Source organism: Chrysochloris asiatica, unplaced genomic scaffold (genome assembly GCF_000296735.1).
Source record: "Chrysochloris asiatica unplaced genomic scaffold, ChrAsi1.0 scaffold00022, whole genome shotgun sequence".
Lineage (NCBI taxonomy): Eukaryota > Metazoa > Chordata > Mammalia > Afrosoricida > Chrysochloridae > Chrysochloris > Chrysochloris asiatica.
Window position 1 is genome coordinate 19,575,985 of NW_006408540.1, and position 14,912 is coordinate 19,590,896.

Here is a 14,912-nt window from a genome sequence, read left to right on the forward strand (position 1 = left end):
TATGAATGGTTGAATGTGAAGCTGATGATGTGCCCTGTAAACTTTCACTCAATCCAAAATAAAAACATTTAATAATAATAATAATAAAAAAACAAGGCAGCAAAATACTGTGTGTCATCTATGAAGAATGGCAGGGCTCTTAGTGAGGCTCCTACCCAGAATCCATATTGGGATCCTTTTGTTAGTTGCCGCCAATTCTGACTCATGATAACCTGCGTGTACAGAGAACAAGTGATCCACAAGACTTTCAAGACTGTCACTTTCTGGGAGCAAATTGCTAGATTGGTCTTCCAAGGATCCTCTGGGTGGGTTTGAACCACCAACTTTTCAGCTAGTAGTTGAGCACTTAACCATGTGTGCCATCCAGAGACTCCCATTGAGATCCTAAATAGACAAGAGGGAAGCAGACAGAGTCAGTCCGTGGTGCCGATCATAAACAGCTTTGCATGCCAGACACTTGAGCTTTATTTGGAAGATATAATGGAGAGCCACTGCATGTTCTAGAGCAGAGTTGCATCATGATTTCATCTTTACTTTAGAGAAATCTGACGGCATTGTAGAGTATACAGTATCAGCGCATCACTACTGCTAAATGATTTTTAAAAAATAATAGTTGGTGATGGGAAATTTTTTCTTATATTTATTCTGGTCTTTATTTGAATGTGTATTCATTGGCAAATAACTCCTGGCTAAAATCAGAGAAGTTGTTAAGCAATTCTTGCCCTGGGCTAGTAAACAGGCAGCTTTTTCACAGAATCCTCCTCCTCACCACCTGCAGAACAGAAGGCAAAACACTGCACCTTCACCCCCAGCACAGTTGGAGGACATTACAAATAAAAAGAGCCCAAGAAGAAGCCTTATTGTGCCTCCCAGGAAAAGCCATCACATTGCAAATTCACTGCAGTGTATTTATGCACTCTGAGTAGGAGATGCTCTGGAAGTCTGAAAGTAATGGATATGAACAAGCTATGCTTCAAGCAAGAGGCTCTAATGCACTGTACTTCCTCTACCTGAATGCTTGCATTTCATCTTAATCTGTTTATTAAGGCAATGTGTCCTCTGTATTGTGCTCATCTTCCGGCATTTATGAAACTTAACCAATATCTGGCTTTAATAAGGTGTCACAGCCCGCTGACTTTTGACCAGCTAATAACGCAATTACAGTGATAATATTACATACGCATATATAAGCTCCTTGTACAGTCCATTTTTATTTAAGCTAATATCACAACAATTCATGTGCAGACAGTTGCTGGAGCAGAACTTGATTTAATTGTGTGATTCTAAGTAGCTGATGCATATTCAGGTTTCATGAAACAGAAAATAACCAGAGCATTGGTGGTAGTGTTCCAATAAGGATATTAAGTTTCCTTTATAAACAGTTTGGAGTCCCATGTGACTAATGAGCCAGATTGCAAAGCAGTTTGAACTGCAAGTCGGCGGTTCAAGCTTCTTGGAAACTATACAGGATCATCGCTATGGGTTGGAACCAACTAGACGGCACTTAACAAAAACAACAACAATAAACAGCTTAGAGTCCTTGGTGTCACAAATAGGTGCTCAACTACTAGCCAAATGATTGGGAGTTTGAACACAGCCAGACATGCACTGAAGAGAGGACTGGCAACTACTTCCACAGGATGACAATCTTGAAAACTATGGAGCAGTTCTACTCTGTAACACTGCTGGGGTCAGCAGGAGTCTAAACTGACTCAGTGACAACTACCAACAGCATACACATCTTTGCCCTGCCTGCACATAGAGGACAGAATGTCTTTTCATTTCTCTTTTTTCTGGAATTTTTTTCTGTTTAAGGGCTCTGGTAGCATAGTGGTTACAAATCGGGTTGCGAACCACAAGGTCAGCAGTTCGAAACTACCAGCTGTTCTGAGGGAGAAAGATGAGGTTTTCTGCTCCCATAAAGATTTACTGCCTCGGAAACCCTGTACAGGGTCGCTATGAGTCGGAACCGACTCCACGGCACATAACAACAACAAGGGCAGTTTATGTCTCTTTAGATAGTGAAGAAAATCAAGAAATACAGAATGCAGAACAAGCAAGTTGCTCACCCAAGAGACATCAAGGCAAGTAGTTGGGTCCCCACAGAGCAACCCCCCTTCCAAGACTAAGATTCAATGGGAATACACGCTATAATTGGTGACCACGTTCGTCACCAATAGGGGAAGTGAGGGAAAAACAGCAATGAAGCTGCAAGCTAAGCCCTACAACATTCAATAGACTCCTGTGAACCCGGGTAGAGACCTGGTTGGCTGCAGTATAGCAAGACCTGGGGACTCTTGGGCCCAGAGTCAGTGACATAGACACAGAGGACTAGAGTGGAGAGTGAAGCATCCAGTTGATAAGAAGAGAGGGCATATGCACAAGAACACCCACACTTGCAGATAATACCCACTTGACCTGGCTTCAATGACTGGATGATCAGAGCTCAACTAGAAGAAGAAAGAAGAGGAAAAAAAGAGTAATCTGATACAAGTTGATGAACTTGACCTACACCTATGGATGCAGTAGCTCAAAAGAGAAAACAAATCTTTACAGCAAGGATCAGTCCCACCCACTCCATACTCAGAGTAGACAGGGATGGGCAACTTGAACGTTGGCTACCCAAAATGGTGGGGCTTCAAAGGCAAGAAGTGACTGGCTTACAAGCTTTCAAGAGGGAATCTAGGTCCAGAGGGCATGGAGGAAGGTAGAATCTCCACTGAGTAGTATCCAATCTGTCTAGGGGGGGCTGATGAAAGGAAATGCAGTTGGGTCTCTTGTGATACAATAGTGAATAATTGTTATCAGGACTGATTGTGAGGGTTGGAAATGTAAAGGTAGACGTTTTGTAGCAAGGAGGGGAGTGTTAACTTTCTAGTCTAGGAGCGGAGGTCCCTGGGACTATCAATTGAGAGGGGTGGAGAGCGGGACCCTATCCAGAGAAGCAGTGATGCCAGAGATGGAGGAGCTGGGGACTTTAGGCACAGAGAGGGAGAGGAGCTGTATGCTGATGACAGGGGGGCAGGCTTGTAGTGTATACCCTTTGGTTGGTTGATGATGCATGGAGGGGATTGTAACCATGGCAATGTAACGATATACAATAGAATGAATGTAAAATTAATGTTCTCCCATGTAAACTATCACATAATTCACAATAAACCATTTTTTAAAAAAAGAAATACAGAATATATTTTTTTAAATAGAAGTAATCAAGTCTCTCTTTTTCACTCATGGAGTCCCTGGGTGGTGCAAACGGTTAAAGTGCTTAGTTGCCAACCAAAAGTTTGGAGATTCGAGTCCATCAAGAGACATCTGGGAAAAAAGGCTTAGACATTTACTCCAGGAAAAAATTAGCCATTGAAAATCTATGGAACATAGTTCTACTCAAAGGCCACTGTTTTGTTGTTGTTGTTTTTCCCTTTCATTGAATTATTATGAAGATCCAGTGAGAAATATTATAATTCTTTTGTAAAGAATAAAGAACAAATCTATTTACTCTTCTCAAGTTGTTGTTCAGTGCCTTCGAGTTGGTTTCAGAAAAACAGTTGGTGAGTTTGAACTGCCAACCTTGCAATTCAAACTGACCTGGAGGTCCAGTGTTTATCCTACAGTGCCACACCAGGAGTCCTCTCATAGCCTTGTCTAATACCTTGTAACGTAGCCCTCCAGGATGAAGATGGATTCTTTGCATGGCTTGGAGAGTCTACCTGAGCAGGAGCCTGTCACTTCCTCTCTCTCAGTTCACTCCCATGCTAGGCTTCACCAAACTGCTCACCTCAAGGGTCCCCAACTCCACATCTGATCCTCAATCTGTACACCTCCTTCTCCTCCCTTTCTCACCCTCATCCAGGTTGATGTACCTCCTAAATACCTGTGAGGACCATGAACAATACAAGATGGGTCCTGTATGTAAAGGACTCTGGGAAAGGACCAGACTACCTAACTGGATGTTGACCTGTCCAGGAAAAAACAACAACACTAAGCACCTGACTTCATGGTAATGTTAAACCGGACCCATTAACTGATACAAAAACAACCTCAACTATCATAGATTTGTTGTTATTGTTAGGTACCATAAAGTTCATTTGACTCAAATGATGTGCAACAGAACAAAACACTACCTACTTCTGCTCCATCCTTCTTATCCTTGCCATGATTGAGTTCATTGTTGCAGACACTATATCAGTCCATCTCATTGAGGGTCTTCCTCTTTTTCTCTTACCCTTCACTTTACCAAGTGTGATGTTCTTCTCTAAGGACACCATCAGACAGCTGCCGGAGGAGCTTCGAGGGGCACAGCTTGGATTCTATCAAAGGAGGTGAGGAAAGCCAGGTTAATCACATGTGTGTGAGACAAACTCTCTCCATCCTCACTTCTAAGGAGCTTGGACATGTTATCATAGAGTGGTGGTGGTTGTGTACTGTCGAGTCAGTCCCAACTCATAGTGACCCTGCATAGGGTTTTCAAGGCTGTAAATCTTTGCAGGAGTAGAAAGAGTCATCATTCTCCTGTGGAGCAACTGGTAGATTCAAACTGCTGACCTTGTGGCTAGCAGCCCAGCTCGTATTCCACTATGCTAACGAGCTATCATAGAGTTGTTCTTATTGATAAGTGCCATTGAGTCTATTCCAACCCATAGCAACCCTGTATAGGGTTTCCAAGGAGCAGCTGTAGACAATTGTTTTCCTGGTTCCCCTGGACAGGTCCTTGGACATAAGCACTTGGCACATAAACCCACTGTTATCAGGGTCCAGTGGTATTGGCATGTAGGAGACTTGACCCTGCAATCGAAGATCCTTGTCTTTTGCTGATCAAGAATGATTAAGTTAACCAGAGTTTCACATGAGCAAAAGGATTTGTGGAGAGGAAAAGATCTTGCCAGAGGAAATTAGAAGGGCCCTAGGAATCCTGGTGTGTCACTGTAGAATAAGCACTGTACTACAAGGTCAGTTTGAACCACCAGGTCAGCGGTTCAAATCCACCAGGTGCTCCTTGGAATTCCTATACAGGGTCTCTGTGAGTCATAACCAATTCAATGGGCACTGAACAACAATAACAATAGGCACTACTAACTCCTGTCTCCCCCAAAAAAGGCTTTGCTGGAGTTTCAAAAGGTTTAGGTGGGAAAAGGCATCATGTTTATTCATAGGGGCAAGTGGTGGTTTCTTGCAAGTGGTCCTTTCCAAGGGGTCATGCTAATTGGGTGTGAGCACAGCATTTCTTCGAGATGGATTCCACCACAAAGGCCTCTGGTAGGGGCAGATAGAACTTATTCTGGGATGTTGCACATGTGTGGTTCTTCAGGACTTCGGCTCTACAACCCCTCTCCTCTGCCCCCAAGATTGTGCTCATGCCTCAGTGGCATGTCCCATCTTACAAGAAAGTAAAATCTGAAATTTTTATGGGTGGTCGGTTGGTAATGGCATTTCCCAGGATGTGCCCTGAGCAATTCCTGTACGTCTATTTTCATAATTGTTCAAGCACCGAGGGTGCAGCCCTTGGCATTCCTCAAGAGTTCACTCACAAAATTTTAGTCAGTGAGTTGTTGTTATGTGCCATGGAGCCTGTTCTGACTCATAGCAACCCTGTACAGGGTTTCTGAGGCTGTAAATCTTTACAGGAGCAGAAAGCCTCATCTTTCTCCCATGGAACAGCTGGTAGTTTCGAACAGCTAACCGTGAGATTAGCAGCCCAATTCGTAACCACTACATGTTTGATCCTGATTTCTAGGCCCCCTTCTCTCCCTGCCTCACCACGCCTCACTCTGCCCCACAACCCAGCAACTCACTATCCATCACAGGAAGCTTGTTTGTTAGTTCTTTATGAAAAGCTACATCTGAGCAACCTGAGTTTTCTGCCTCATTTGATAGAATCCAACCTGTGCCCCTTGACACTCCACCTGCAGCTGGTCTAATGGGGCATAGCACTTAGCACTGCTTTATTTCAACAGCAGCACCCATGATATTTTGGATCGGATCATTGTTCTTTGGGGTCCTGGTGTGACGCTGTGGGATAAAGCACTGGACCACAAGGTTGGTTTAAACCACAAGGTCAGCGGTTCAAACTCACTGGCTGCTCCTTGGAAACCCTATACAGGGTGGCTGTAAGTTGGAACTGACTCAACAGCACTCAATAACAACAATTCTTCATTGGACTGGGGACAAGCTGTCCTATACCTGACCTCTCCACTCATTCCATTCCATAACCTTCCTATCCACCTCCTAGTATGCCAGCCAAAATTGTCTCCAGACACTGCCTGGAGCAAAGTTACCTCTGTCACTTTACTGAGAGAAAACACTTGGTCTTGCCAATTACAGGTATCCTGTTCTCTGCTGGGTTTTTACCCTCTCATTTATTATGTGAAATTTGAAAAATTTCTCCCTGAAATTCAATTTTTATTTTCTTATGAATAACAGCTGCTCTCAAAAGTTGCTCACTTTTGAGTGAATTATAAATTTGCCTCTGAGCATATCATATCCTAAATGTTTGTTTTGTTTGTCTCTGGAGAGGTGGAAGTAACTGAACTGAAAATTCATAAGATTGGAGATAGGAAGACAGTGATGGTTCAGGGTAGAATCCTTGCCTTCAGTACCCAGCCACCACTCATCTGTCAGAGGAAGTTTGTAGGAAGGGATGATGCTGAACAGATTTCAATGGCACTTCCAGACTAAAACAGACTAAGAAGGTCCTAGCAACTTTGGAAGAGCAGCTAATGAAAACTCCATAGATTACAATGTCCAAAACCCTATGGGTCACAATGTCGGGATCACAACAATTCATTAGAAAGGCACAGACTGGTGTTTCAATAGAGTGTGAGTGGAATTGTCCACTCCACCTTAGCAACAACAATAGGAAGGCTGCAGGCTAGAGGAAGAAGGGGCTATTTCTGGTCCTCTTTCTGTCTTGATTCTTCTTTACCAGTGTTATGTGAGGTTCAGTAGTTTTCTAAGGGCACTGGAAATTTCCCAGAATTTACCAAAGAAGAGAGAAGCAGTCTCCCCCCGCTCTGCGATCTCCCCAAATCTTTTCTGTTTATCTAGAACTTCTGCCTTCCCCCAACTTTGTTGAGGGAGGGATAGATGAAGAAAACCATACGTGGATCACCACATCTACCTTCTTCCTCCTGACAGTTTCCCTTCTGGAAATGAACTGGCTTTACTTTGCTTTCTTGCCTGCCTAGAACGGATTTTGTTGTTGTTGTTAAGTGCCATCGAGTCGGGTCCGACCCATAGCGACCCAGTTGCCTAGTGTTATATCCTCTTTCCCAAAGTGACATTCTCTGACCCCCTTCCCTGCAGACATAATGACAGAGATGGTAGTGAAAGAACCTCATGCACTGATGAAGAACAAGCAGAGTTAATTTAAGAATATTCTACCCTTACACAGAAGTCCTGGTGTGGTGCTGTAGGAAAAGCAATGGACTGCAAGGTCGGTTTGAACCACAAGGTCAGCAGTTCAAATTCACCAACCAATGCTCAGAAATCCTATACAGAATTGCTATGAGTCAGGAATCTGCTGCACAAGACCTTTTAAAAGTGTTGAAGAACAAAGATACCAGCTTGAATACTAAGGTGTGCCTGACCCAAGCCATGGTATTTTCAATAACCTCATATGCATGTGAAAGTTGACAGTGAATAAGGAAGACCGTAGAAGGATTGATGTTTTTGAGGTATAGTGTTGGAGATGAATATTGAAAGTGCTATGGGCTGCCAAAAGAACCAACAGATCTGTGTTGGAAGAAGTGTAGCCAGAGTGCTCCTTGGAGGCCAGGATGGCCAAACTTCATCTCTCATACTTCAGACATACTGTCAGGAGGGACCAGTCGCTGGAGAAGGATATCATGTTTGGTAAGGTGGAGGTTCAGAGAAAGAGAGGAAGACCCCCAGCAAGATGGATTGGCAAAGTGGCAGCATCAATGGGCTCAAGCATGGCAACAATTGTGAGGTAGGCCCTGGCCCAGGCAGTGTTTTGTTTTGTCATACATAGGGTCGCTATGAGTTGGTGCCAACTCGATGGCACCTAACAACAACAACAATGAGCCGGAACTGACTTGACAGCACGTAACAACAGCAACAATAATCTCCTTACACAGGAGTCTTGGTGTGGCACTGTAGGATAAGCACTGGACTTCTAACTTCAAGTTTGGTATTTCAAACTCACTGGCTGCTTCTCAGAAACCCTATACAGGGTCAACATGAGTCTGAAGCAACTCAGACTTAACAGCAACAAAAACAACAACATTCCCTTACACAAGGAACCCTGGTGGTCTAGCGGGTTAGGTGTTACACTGCTAACCTCAAGGTTTGTGGTTCAAACTCCCCAGCTGCTCCATGGTAGAAAGACAAAAACTGTCTGTTTCCATAAACGTTTATAGCCTTGGAAACACGGTGGAGCAGTTCTACTCCGCCCATTAGAGCCACCGTTATTTAGAACCAAGTTGATGGCAGTGGGTTTGGGCTATTCCCTCACACATTCATCAGACCACATTTTGTTTATTTCCTTGGCTGAGTCCCTGTGAAATCAGGAACTCACAGGGCAGGAGTAAGTATGCCTTGCAGACCATTGTATTCCCAGTATTCATTTTCAATTGCTATGTATCCAAGTTTCCTAGTGTTGCTGTATCAGAAATATCACAAGTGGGTGGCTTTAAAGAGCAGAGAGTTATGTTCTCACAGTTCTGGAGGCTAAAATTTTAAATTAGAGTCTCAACTGTATGGATTCCTCCCTTGTCAGTAACCCTGGATGTTCCTTGGTTTCCTGGTGAGCCTCACATAGGGGCCATCTTTGCCTGTGTATGCATACCTCTGTTAAGCCTGTTCTTTTTTAGAATTCAGAAGTGGTTAGATATAGAACCCACCCTACTAAGATATGATCAAATTAACACAGCAAAGAAATCCTATTTCCAAACAAGATTACATTCACGTGTGCAGGAGTTAGGACTCTCACACGTAGTTGGGAATTCTAACAATTTAATGCATAACAAAATGTGTAGCAAAGTACCAGAAGTACAGCAACTTCACACACACACTATCTCACAGTCTCCATGGATCAAGACACTGACAATGCCTAGCTGGATCCTCTGCTTAGGGTCTCACAAAACTGTAACCAAGGTGTCAGCCACGGTGTGCGTGCGTGTGTGTGTGTGGGGGGGGGGGTCTCCACTGAAGCTCAGGGTCCTCTTTACATTCTTCAAAACTAGTAGAAGACTCTCTCAGATACTTTGTGTGTGTGTGAGTGTGTGGTAAAATATGTATAATGCAAATGTGCCATTGAAACCATGTTTAAGTCTACAGTTCAACGACATTAATTACACTCACCATATTGTACAACCATCACAACTATTTCCAAAACTTTTTTTTATCTGAAGTTAGATTTTGCATTTATTCATTCATCCCAAATAGACACTCAGTACCTCTTCAGCTATAATTCCCTATTTCTTATTCCCTCCAGCCTCAAGCAACCATTAATATTCTTTTGCCTCTATGCATTGGCCTCTTCTAGATATCTTGTAAAAGTAGGTTCATACAATATTTGTCTCTTTGATTGACTTCTTGTTGTTGTTAAGTGCCATTATGTCAGTTCTGACCCATAATGACCCTGGATAGACAACATAATGCTTTCCAGGCTCATCCATGTAGTAGCATGTATAAGGAGTTCATCTATCTTTATAACTGAATAACATGCCATTGTATAGATATACCCCTTTTGGTTTTCCATTCATTTGTTGATGAACACGTGGGTTGTTTCTGCCTTTTGGCTCTTGGGGATAGTGCTGCAATGAACAAAAGTATACACATATCTGGTTGAGGCTCTGCTCTCTATTCTTTTGGGTATACACCAATATTGTTGTTGTTAAATGCCATTGAGTCAGTTCCCACTCACAGCAACCATGTGTAGAGTTTCTGAGGAGCTACTGGCAGGTTTGAACCACTGACTTTTTGGTTAGTAGTCCAATCCTGATGCTACAGTGCCAGCATGTAGGACTGGAATTACTGGGCCATACGTGTCACAACAGCCTCACATGCATGTGACAGCTGAACGAATGAATAAGGAACACTGTAGAAGAACTGATGCATTTGATTTATGATGTTGGAGAAGAGTATTAAAAGTACTATGGAGTGCCAGAAGAACAAACAAATCAGTATTGGAAGAAGTACAACCAGAATGCTCCTTAGAAGCCAGGATAGTGAGAATTTGTCTCTCATACTTAAGACATGTTATCAGAAGAGACCAGTCCTTGGAGAAGCACATCATTGTTGGAAAAGTGGAGAGTGGGCAAAAAAGAGGAAGACCCCAGCAAGATGGATTGACACCGTGGCAGCAGCAATGGGCTCAAATGTAGCAACGATTGTGAGGTGGCACAGGACTGGGCAGTGTTTCATTCTATTGTACATAGGGTCACTATGAGTCATAAGCGACAAGAACAGCATGTGTCACCTGGTCTCATGGAAATTCTATATTTAACTTGTTGAGAAATCACCAAACTGTTTTCAAAAGAAGCTACAGCATTTTATATTCCCACCAGCAATGGATACAGGTTTCAATTTCTCCAATTTAGCCTTGCCTACCTGTGTTCTTTTTTGTTGGTTTTGTTTTTTTTCCTCTCTTTCTTTCTGATAATAGCCACCTACTGGATGTGAAGTCACATCTCACTGTGGTTTTGATTTGCATTTTCTTAATGCCTAATGAAAGGAGTCTCTGTGGTGCAATGGTTAAATGCTCAGCTACTAACTGAAACATTGAGGCTTTGAACTCACCATCGGCTCCAAGGGAGAAAAGACCTGGTGATCTGCTGCTGTAAAGATGACAGACTCGGAAGCCTTCTGAGGTAGTTTCACTATGTCACATGGGGTCGGTATGAGTAGCAATAGACTTGATAACATACAACAACCGCTAAAGATGCTGATCATTTTTCATGGGTTTATAAGCCATTTGTATATCTCTTTGGGAGAGATCACTATTCAAGTCCTTTGCCTATTCTGAATTGGGTTCTTTGTCTTTTTGTTGAGTCGTGTTGTTGTTGTTGCTGCTAGGTGTCATCCAGTTGGTTCCGACTCATAGTGACCCTATGCTCAACAGAATGAACCACTACCCATTCCTGCACCAACTTCACAGCTATTGTTATGTGTTGTTACCACTGTGTTAATCCATCTTCTAGGTGTCTTCTTTTTCATGGACCATCCAGTTTACCAAGCATAATAATGCCCTTCTCCAGGGACTGATCTCTCCTGACAACTTTCCAAAATATGAGACGAAATCTCACCATCCTGGCTTCTAAGGAACATCTGACTGTACTTCTTCCAATACAGATTTGTTCGTTCTTCTACCAGAATTTTAAAAAATATTCTTAGCTGACACCATAATTCAATTGTATCAATTTTTCTAAGGTATTCCTTACTCATTATCCAACTTTAACATGCATATGAAGTGATGGGTCAGTAGCATCTTCATCCTCAAAATGACATCTTTGCTCTGTAACACTTTAGAAAGGTCTTGTGCAGCATGATTGCCTAAGGTAATACACACTTGGATTTCTTGAAACCTGCTTCCTTGAGCACTGAATCTAGATCCAAACTAAATGAAGTCTGACAACCTCTGTCTTAATTATGTTTATCATGATGTTATTTATTGGTCCAATTGTGAGAATTTTCATCATTTTTATACTAAAGTGCAACCCATACTGAAGGTTATACTCTTTGATCTTCATCTGTAAGTATTTCAAGTCTTCAAACAAGTAAGGTTGTATCATCTGCATATCTCAGGTTGTTAATGAGTCTTCCTTTGATCCTAATGCCACATTCTATTCTTCATATAATCCAACTTCTTGGACTATTTGCTCAACCTACATGAATAAGTACAATGATGAGAAGGCCACAGCAAATACAGCTGTAGAACAGAAATCCCATAGCAGAGACCTGATTGATCTTCAGAGATAAAGGTGTGAATAATTTTTCATCTGCCCATTTCCCTTTCTCTGTCTGAGGACCACCACTCTGGTGACCAGGGGGAGTACCTGAGCGAGTGGATACCTCTCCCACCCCCAGAGGGTTCTACTGTACACATGCATGGATCTGCTCAGCTGTGAACTGTCTCCCACTAGGAGAAAAACCTAGATATTTTGCTGTATTTTGGTTTTGGGGTTTTTTGACCCCCTTTAAAAGTAGAATGGGCTCTCTCTTTCCCTACATTACCCAAGAAGAGACAACAATTGTGGTCATATTGTTGTTGTGAAGTGCCGTCGAGTCAGTTCTGACCCATAGTGACCCTGTATAGGATTTCCGAGGAGCAGCTGGTGAGCTTGAACCGCGGACCTTGCAGTTCAAATGGCTTTGCAGTCTGGCACATTAACCCACAGTGCCACACCAGGACTATAATCAAGCAAAAATCATACTCTATAAAATTCCACCCTCCAGGCAAGAGCCAATACCAGCAGCTATATACACCAAATAGAGAGCCAACACCTGATACAATTACTCAGGTTGCATAATAAGAAATGTGAAAAGGGAAGCCCATCTCTAAGTCACATCTACCTGGAGGCAATCAGAAAGCATAATAATACATCAACATACACTCTAATTATTGAAGTCACAGCTCATTATTGAAGATGTCATAGAAACAGCTGCCCATATCAGCACATGTCCAGAAACAAGATAGAGTAACTGAAACAAATGAGCTGGAGGTAGACCTGGACTTCATATTGGAAGGAGGGCAGGCTTTGGAACTTCCTGAGAAGGAATTCAGGAGAATGATATTGAGATGCATCCAAATGCTCCACAGAGGAGTTAACAAAAATAAGGAAGAAGTCAGGAATGCACTACAGGAACAATCAAATAAGATAGATACAGCATTGGAAACAATTCAAAACCTGCAAAAAGAAGTTCAAATGATTAATAATAAAATATCAGAAATGGACAATACACTCAAAGGGGAAAGGAGTAGAATTGAAGAGATGGAAACCAGAACCAGTGAGCTGGAAGACAGATGTCTCAATACTGCTAAGACAGACGAACAATCAGAAAAAAGGATTAAAACAATCTGAAGAAAGTCTAAGATTCATGTGAGACAACATGAAGAGGAGTAACTTAAGAATTATTGGCATTCTGGAACAGGAAGAATCACAGAAGTCTACAGAGAAGATAGCGGAATAGCTGCTGGAAAAAAATTTCCCTAACATCCAGAAAAATGAAAAGATAAGCATTCAAGAACAAACTCCAGGAAGGATAGACCTCCCCCCAAAAAATCACAAAGACATCATAATCAAACGCTCCAAAATCAAAGACAAGGAGGGAATCCTGGAAGCAGCTAGGGAAAAGAGAAGTGTTACTTATAAAGGCAAGCAAATAAGATTAAGTTCTGATCTCTCAGCAGAAATCATGCAGGCAAGAAGGCAATGGGAAGCCATATATAAAATCCAGAAAGAAAAAACCTGCCCACCAAGAATTCTCTACCCAGCAAAGCTATCAATCAAATATTACAGTGTAATAAAAATATTCCCATATAAACAGAAGCTAAGGATTTTTACCAAAGCTTCAAAACATCCTAAAGGGAGTTCTGTAAACTGAAAACCAACAATAACAGACAACAACCAGAGATTGACATATGTGGCAGCACCACCCAGAACTCAATCGACGATGGAAAAGTCCAGAACAGAGCAAAACTATAAGAACAAATTCAGAGAATCTGGGAGGTCAGTCTATGATCAAAACAATTACAATGTGAAAGAAGGTAATGATATAGAAACAGAGATCCAGGTGGTGAGGAGATCAGGTAGATTGCAGGATAAAAAGACTGTTTAAAATGGAGGGAAAAGTTAATAGAATATAGAGTAATCTCAAAGAATAAGTATGATGAAAGGATGCAACCCTGGCACACACCTTTCCTGATTTTAAACCATTCAGTAGCCCCTTGTTCTGCTTGAACGACTTCCTTTTAGCTTGAATGCAGTTCATTATGAGTATGAGTATTCTGGAATACCCATTCGTCACAATGTTATCCATAGTTTGTTATGATCCACATGGTCAAATGCTTTTGCTTAGTCACTAAAGCACAAAAGCACTAATGCACAAATAAACATCTTTTTGGTATTTTCTGTTTTCAGCCAAGATACACCTGACATCAGCATTCCATGTCCTCTTTTGAATCCAACTAGAATTTCTGACCGCTCCCTGTCAATCTACTGCTGCAATCATTTAAAAATTATCTTTAGAAAATTTTACTTGCATGCGATACTAATGATATTGCTTGATTTTTATTCCATTGAGTCACCGCTCTTTGGAATGAACACAAATAGGGATCTCTACAATCAGTTGGCCAGGTAGCTGTCTTCCAAATTTCTTGGCAAAGATGAATGAACACCTTCATCACTGCATCAGTTTGTTGAAATATTTCAATTTGTATCCTGTCAGTTCCTGGTCCCTTGTTTTTGCCAATGTCTTCAGGGTAGCTTGGACTTCTTCCTTCAATACAATTGGTTCTTGATCCTGCACTACCTCTTGAAATGGCTGAACATTGACCAATTCTTTTTGTTACAATGACTCTGAGTATTCCTTCCATCTTCTTTTGATGATTCCTCTGTTACTAAATATTTTGTACATGTTGTTGTTAAGTGCCATCAAGTCAATAGAATCCTCTAATATTACTATCTGATGCTTGATTTTTTTTCCCCCTTAAGTTCTTTCACATTGAGAAATGTTGAGCATGTTCTTCTCTTGCCCTGACTACAGGTCTTTGCACACTTCATTATAAAACTTTAGTTTGTCTTCTTGAGCTACCTTTTGAAATTTTCTGTTCAGCTATTTCACTTCCTCATTTCTTCTATTTGTTTTAATTTCTCTACATTCAAGAGCAAGTTGAATCATCTTCTGGCATCCATTTTGTTCTTTTCTTTCTTTCTTGTTTTTTTTTTTTTTTT